The following is a 7,223-nucleotide window of genomic DNA, read 5'->3' on the forward strand; positions in this document are numbered from 1 at the left end:
AATTATGTACCTTATGTGTGCTATTTGCATAAAGATGATATTTCAAATACTTTGGTGAATAAAGCTTAAATATGAAATAGTATGAAATCAAGAAAAGATGTTATGAAAATGTATTTAAATTATCTGTAAGTGTTTCATGCTTCTCGGTAATGCCTCGACTCTATTCCGGCGACAGATACGGGTAGGGGGTGTTACAGTTTCACTCCGTGCTTGTCTAATCCATATTAACCACTTGTTCACGAAGTGGGACCCTTCATCACTAATGATAGCTCTTGGGTTCCAAACCTTGTGGACACGTGTTTCTACAAGAACTTAATTACAACCCTAGCATTGTTTGTCGGATAAGCTTCAGCTTCGACCCACTTGGACACATAGTCTACTGCTACCAATACATACTTGTGACCAAAAGGCGGAGGGAAAGGACCAAGAAAGTCAATACCCCATACATTGAACAATTCTACCTCAATGATGTTTGTTCAAGGCATTTCATTTCTGTTGGTGATATTTCCAACCCTTTGACATCGGTCAGAACTCTTTACGTACACATATGCATCATTGAATAGTGTTGGCCAAAAGAATCAGGCTTGCAATACTTTGGCCGCTGTACGAGTACCTCCGAAGTATCCCCCACTCGGAGCTGAGTGACAATGATATAAAATCTTTTGTACTTCATCTTCTGCCACACATCTCCTGATCATCTGATCTGACACTTTTTAAACAAATATGGCTCTTCCCAGAAATAGTACTTAACATTGTGAACAAACTTCCTCCTTTGTTGATAAGTCTTATCAGTTGGCCTCAAACCACAAGCTAAATAGTTAGCAATATCAGCAAACCAAGGGGTACTATGGACATGACTTACCTTCAGTATGTGTTCATCTGGAAACGTTTCTTGAATTGGTATAATAGGAGAATTCCCTTCTTGAGGCTCCAATCTGGACAAGTGATCTGCTACTTGGTTTTCTACTCCCTTTCGATCTTGAATTTATAGATCAAACTCTTGAAGTAGAAGCACCCACCGGATTAGTCTCGGATTAGCATCTTTCTTGGCAAGTGAGTACTTGATTGCCGAGTAGTCCGTATAAACAGTTACTTTCGTACCTACAAGGTAAGATCGAAACTTGTCAAAAGTAAATACAATAGCAAGTAACTCTTTTTCTGTTACCGTATAGTTCAGTTGAGCTCTTGTAAGAGTTCGGCTTGCATAGTAGATGGGATGAAAAACTTTATTCCTTCGTTGGCCCATGACAGCTCTTATCGCAAAATCGCTTGCGTCACACATTAATTCAAATGGTAGATCCCAGTCTAGTGTGACAATTATCGGTGCCGTAACTAATTGACTCTTCAAATCCTTGAAAGCCTTAAAGCATTCATCATCGAACTTGAACGTCGTGTCCTTCTCCAATAATTTGCATAAAGGTTTAGCAATTTTGGAGAAGTCCTTGATAAATCTTCGATAAAACCCGGCATAACCCAAGAAGCTCCAACACCCTTTACAGATGTTGGAGGTGGGGGTTTCTCGATAACATCTACCTTTGCTTTATCTACCTTGATTCCATTTCTTGTTATCCGATGCCCTAGAACAATCCCTTCTCTACCATGAAATGGCACTTTTCCCAGTTAAGTACTAGGTTTGTTTCTTCGCATCGTCTTAGTACCTTAGCTAGATTGGCTAAGCAATCAACATAAGTATCTCCAAACACTGAAAAGTCATCCATAAAAATTTCCAAGTACTTTTCAACCATGCCAGTAAAAATAGACATCATACATCTTTGAAATGTAGCAGGTGCATTACATAAACTAAATGGCATGCGTCTAAATGCAAATGTACCGTACGGGCAGGTGAACGTTGTCTTATGCTGATCTTCTGGTGCTACTGTAATCTGATTATACCCAGAGTAACCATCGAGAAAATAGTAATAGTCTCACGTAGCGAGTCTATCCAGCATCTAGTCCAAGAACGGCAAAGGAAAATGATCTTTCCTAGTCGCCTTGTTCAGCTTCCGGTAATCGATGCAAATCCTCCATCCCGTAACTGTTCTAGTTGGTATCAACTTGTTATTCTCATTCTCTACGACTGTGATACGTCCCTTCTTTGGCACGCACTGGACTGGACTTACCCACGAACTGTCTGAGATGGGATAAATGATACCCTCATCTAACCACTTGATAACCTCCTTTTTCACCACGTCTTTCATGACGGGGTTCAGTCTTCGTTGTCCATCAATCGTCCCTTTTTCGCCATCTTCTAGGATAATCTTGTGTATGCATACAGATGGACTAATACCGCGGATATCGGCCATGGTCCATCCGATAGCCTTCTTGAATTGTTTCAACACCAAGATGAGTTTCTCTTCTTGCTCAGTAGTTAATTCTGCTGAAACAATCACAGGAAAAGTAGAAGCGTTACCTAAATAAACATATTTCAAATGTGAGGGTAGTACCTTCAGTTCTAACTTAGGTGGCTCCTCGATTGACGCTTTTCTAACTCCAAAGATTCAAAGTGGGATTGCGAATTAAACCCCCTTTGATTAGCTTCTAACAAAGCTAAAAATTCATCCTCTTCTTCATCATTTGGAGGATTTGATGTCAGAATTTGTTCCAATGGATGTTCAACATAGTTGAGCTCCTTTTCCACTATTAAATCCTCTAAATCAGATACTGCAGAACAATAATCAATTGTGTCAGGAAATCGCATAGACTTAAAAACATTAAATGTTACCTGATCATCCTAAACACGTATCATAAGCTTGCCATTCTGCACATCTATAAGGGTCCTTCCGGTTGCTAAGAATGGTCTTCCTAGGATAATCGACACTTCTTTGTCTGCTTCAAAGTCTAGGATAACAAAATCAGTAGGAAAGATAAATTTATCTACACGTACCAATACGTCATTGATTTTTCCTTCTGGATGTGCTAAGGATCGATCTACTAGTTAAAGTGTAACCGTAGTAGGTCTAACTTCACCTATCCCGAACTTTCTAAATATTGACATAGGCATCAAGTTAATACTCACACCTAAGTCACATAATGCCTTACCACAATATGTTGCTCCAATGTTGCAAGGTATGGTAAAACATCCAGGATCCTTCAGCTTTGGGGGTAGTTTGTCTTGAAGATATGCCCTGCATTCCTTCATCAGAGCTACCGTCTCAAATTCTCCATGTCTTTGTTTTTTGGACAGGATATCCTTCATAAACTTGACGTAGTTCGGCATTTGTTCAAGCGCTTCAACCAACGGGATGTTGATATGAAGTTGCTTGAGTACGTTTAGGAATTTCTTGAATTGGATTTCCTACTTCTGCTTCTGAAGTCTTTGAGGGTAGGGTGGTGGAGGTTTCTTTACTAGAACTGGTTGATTCGTTTTCTGCGGCAATTCTACATCTAACAGAGTTGTTAGTTGATCAAAATTAGCTGGTTCTGGAATTACCTTGTCAGGTTTTACAGATTCTGGTTCTTGTGTAACTGGAATTTCAACACTCGGTTGAACTTCCTCTGAGTCTTGAGCATTAGCTGGCTCCTTTTCAGCTTCGATAATGTTGGGCTCTACTGTCTTTCCGCTCCTTAATGTCAATTCTTTACAATGTTCCTTCCCCGGATTTCTTAGATTCTCCGTATCATTAGGTAAAGCACCTTCTAGTCGGTTCCTGAGTTCAATAGCAAGCTAGCCCATTTGGTTTTCCAGATTCTTCAAAGTAGCTACTTGACTTTGAATTAAGGCATATTCTTCACCATGTATGCCTTCAATAAACTCTCTAAGCTATTGGATGATTCAGCCTGAGCTAGTTTCTGAACTTGTTGGGAAAAACTAGGCGGCTGAGTTGGTTTAGGTTGGGCGTAGTTGTTACTGGTTCCAGCGCCTTGGTTACTCTAGGAAAAATTCAGATGCTTTCGCTATGATGGATAGTAGAAGTTAGATTGCAGTCCTTCCCTTCTTTGATTTTGTTTCTAGTTACCCATGTAATATATGGATTCGGGGTTTGATGGACATTCTTCGAACAAATGTCCTTCCCCACAATAAACACAGGCTATACTCTCAAATTGGTGAGGTGGTTGGGTTGCAAAACTGTTAAACCCATTAGTAGTAAGATTCTTAAACATTGAGGAAATTGAAGATACCTAAGATGCGAGTGAAGTGAGAGCGTCCACTTCATGTATTCCAGCGACTCGTCTTCCTAATTTGGCTCGATTGGTCGTCCATTGATAATTATTACTGGCGATCCTCTCGATGATTTCGTAAGCCTCATTATAAGACTTAAAAATGAGAGCACCGTTAGCAGAAGCATCCACTACCATCCTCGTGTGAGCATTGAGACCATTATAAAATATCTCAAGTTAGATGCAATGTGCGATTCCGTGGTGAGGACATTTCCATAATAGCTCTTTGTATCGTTCCCATGCCCCATACAAGGATTCATCATCCATTTGTTGGAAAGCAGTGATCTCGTTCCTCAACTTAGCATTTTTACTAGGCTGGAAATACTTCATGAGGAATCTTTTGGCTAACTCTTGCCATGTAGAAATTGATTTTGGTGGCAATGAATTCAACCAGGCTTGAGCTCTGTCCCTTAGCGAGTACGGGAACAACTTCAATCGTAATACATCTTCAGAAACTCTAGCTAATTTGAAAGAGTCGCTCACCTCCATAAATAGTCTTAAATGAAGATGAGGATCTTCTGTAGGCATTCCACTGAATTGGCCCACTGTCTGAAGCATCTGAAACATGACTAACTTCAGCTCAAATTGTTGTGGCTCGATTTTGGGTCTCCTAATTCTCGGATTAAGATCCTTAAATACTGGTACAACATATTGTCTTAAGGCCTATCCCTATCGTCAGTAATAAGGATAGGATTTTGAACAAGGTTTGCTCCATTTCCTTGATTCATATTCTCGAAATTCATTCCTTCAGTCCTTCTCTGATTCGCTTGTCTTCTTCGCTGTCGAAAAGGTTCGTTCCATCTTAGGGTCTACAGGGAGTAAGTCAATAATCTGGTCAATACTCATAAACACCTGAAATTATAAAGAAAAATTAATTAAGTTAAAAATTAAGCAGAAAAATAAACCAAAATGTAAAACTAACAATTCAAAAATAATGACTTTTGAAAACAGTCCCCAGCAACGACACCAAAAACTTGAACAACAGAAAAATTGTCCAAGTGTACACAATCGCAACAAGTAATAAAGTGATAAGTAAATGTCGAGTTATCGTACCCACAGGGTCTGTAAAAAGAATTAATTATGAAAGCATTTGTAAAACACTTCGGCGAGGTAAAAATAATTTGATTTTAAAAGATGGTAAAAAACTATTTAAAAACTAAGTAAATAATTAAAATAAAATAAAAGAGTTCTGGTGCACGATTTCAAATAAGATTTAATCAATGTAACATACTTGTGTTGGATTAATTATATTTCTTTAACTTAGAATTATTAAACTCATGTTTACATTGTTACGAATAAATTCACAGCAACTCGGTAATTTGCTAACTTATGAACAAATTCACAAAGAAAAATCCATCCATCTCTTGACATATCCCTATGTCAATTCAACCGACTAAACAGATTCTAGTAAACAAACATGTTATTGCACATACATACTCATTAAATTGAACCAATCTCTTGCATATCCCTATGTCAATTCAAACGATTAATAAAATATAATAAGCATATAAAAGACTATGTGAAGTAACAAGGCATCCCTACCTTGAAACAATTTAAACACAATAATCTTGCAAGTTATGCAAGGCAATAATATCACCAGATACATTGCTAATTTAACCTTCAACTTCCTTAGAAGAATAAACATGCACTGATTAAGTACTGTGTCTATTAATTACAATTGAAATCCATTTAAATAATTAATTCATTAGTTACCTCACAGTCATAACGCAAGAATAACTTAGGCATTATTTTACTTAATCAAGCATCTTACCGAGGCTTATAAAACATAAACACGATTTTAACAATTTAAGCAGGCAGAATATAATCAACCCAACACAAACATAACTTAAGCTGAATTGATTAAAATAACCATTTCAATAGCATAAATATTCATAACCATGTTCGTCAAAACAACAACAAAATTTAAAGAGATCGGGAACAAGAAGCAAATCCAGTGTTTCTCCGTGGCTTGACTAGTTGCTCCACTCTTTGTTCTTTGTTGGCCTGGGCTATCAAGGTGGCTTATGAACACCAAAATTTCTGCTCCAAATGGCTAATGAGAGCCTCTTTCCCAAGAGAAGAAATAAGCACTTGAACAAGAGGGAATGGAATGGAAGAAATGAGAGGAAAGTAAGAGAGGGAATGAAAGAATGGTGTGAAGTGAGGGATGCTTTGAATGATCAGCAAGGGGTCACTTTTATAGCTGATTTTTGCTGCTAAAAATATCAAATTTTAGCAGCCAAAGATCCTTCCCTTGTCCGGCCACACACATGGCAAAGTTGAGAGTTTCAACTTTGCTATTTTAAGCTTGGGGCAAATCTACAAAGCCATAATTTAAGGTGGGGTTTGAATGCAATTTGGAAGTCTTTTGAGGGCCTTTTTGCAAGAATATTTAATCAGCTAAAATTTTGATTTGGGTCGGCATATGGACGGTTCTGGGCTGCCCATTTAGTGGCTGGTTCGGTTCACTCAATCTGGCTCGACCGGTGCGGTTCAACTGGACCCTTTCTCCCCATAATTAATTACAAATAATTTATTTATCCCAAATTAAATGAGAAATAAATTAAAATTAATTAAATTATGAATTAATACACATTTCTGGACCGTCTTAGGCTGGAAATTAATGTGGCTTGATACTTCAAATTGCTTCTCGATTTTGTGCTTTCAATAGTGTCAGCCGAGCCAATTTTCTCCCTTTGCGCGAATCTGTCAAAAATAATCAAAATTAGTGAAATTTAAGTATAAAATTAAATAAATTCACCATGTTCATATTTTTAACATGACTTAATTATTTTATAATATTTAATTACTTTTCGACAAGAATTTAACCGGATTTGCATGAATGTAAGAAAAATTGGGTATGAAAAGTATATAAATTTTTGTGTTTCCAATCGTCATTTAGTTCTATCTGATGATGGTTTAGTTTTAGCTGAATTAAAAGTGAGACCTTTGTTTTTACAACAGATTATCGAAGCTCAAAATGTTGATAATGAGATTATGGCTAAATGAACTCAGTGTAATTCTGATTCTAATTCTAAATTTCAAATAGATGATGATGATTGTCT

The 7,223-nt window shown here is 37.4% G+C and overlaps 1 non-coding gene across 1 annotated transcript; it reads left to right on the top strand.

Moving 5' to 3' along the window:
• Positions 1–4,351: 4,351 nt before the first annotated feature.
• On the top strand, positions 4,352–4,458 carry LOC121217019 (small nucleolar RNA R71). The gene has a single exon (XR_005913217.1). It is a non-coding gene; the product is annotated as a small nucleolar RNA R71 (small nucleolar RNA).
• The last annotated feature ends 2,765 nt before the right edge of the window (positions 4,459–7,223 follow it).

Source organism: Gossypium hirsutum, chromosome A02 (genome assembly GCF_007990345.1).
Source record: "Gossypium hirsutum isolate 1008001.06 chromosome A02, Gossypium_hirsutum_v2.1, whole genome shotgun sequence".
Lineage (NCBI taxonomy): Eukaryota > Viridiplantae > Streptophyta > Magnoliopsida > Malvales > Malvaceae > Gossypium > Gossypium hirsutum.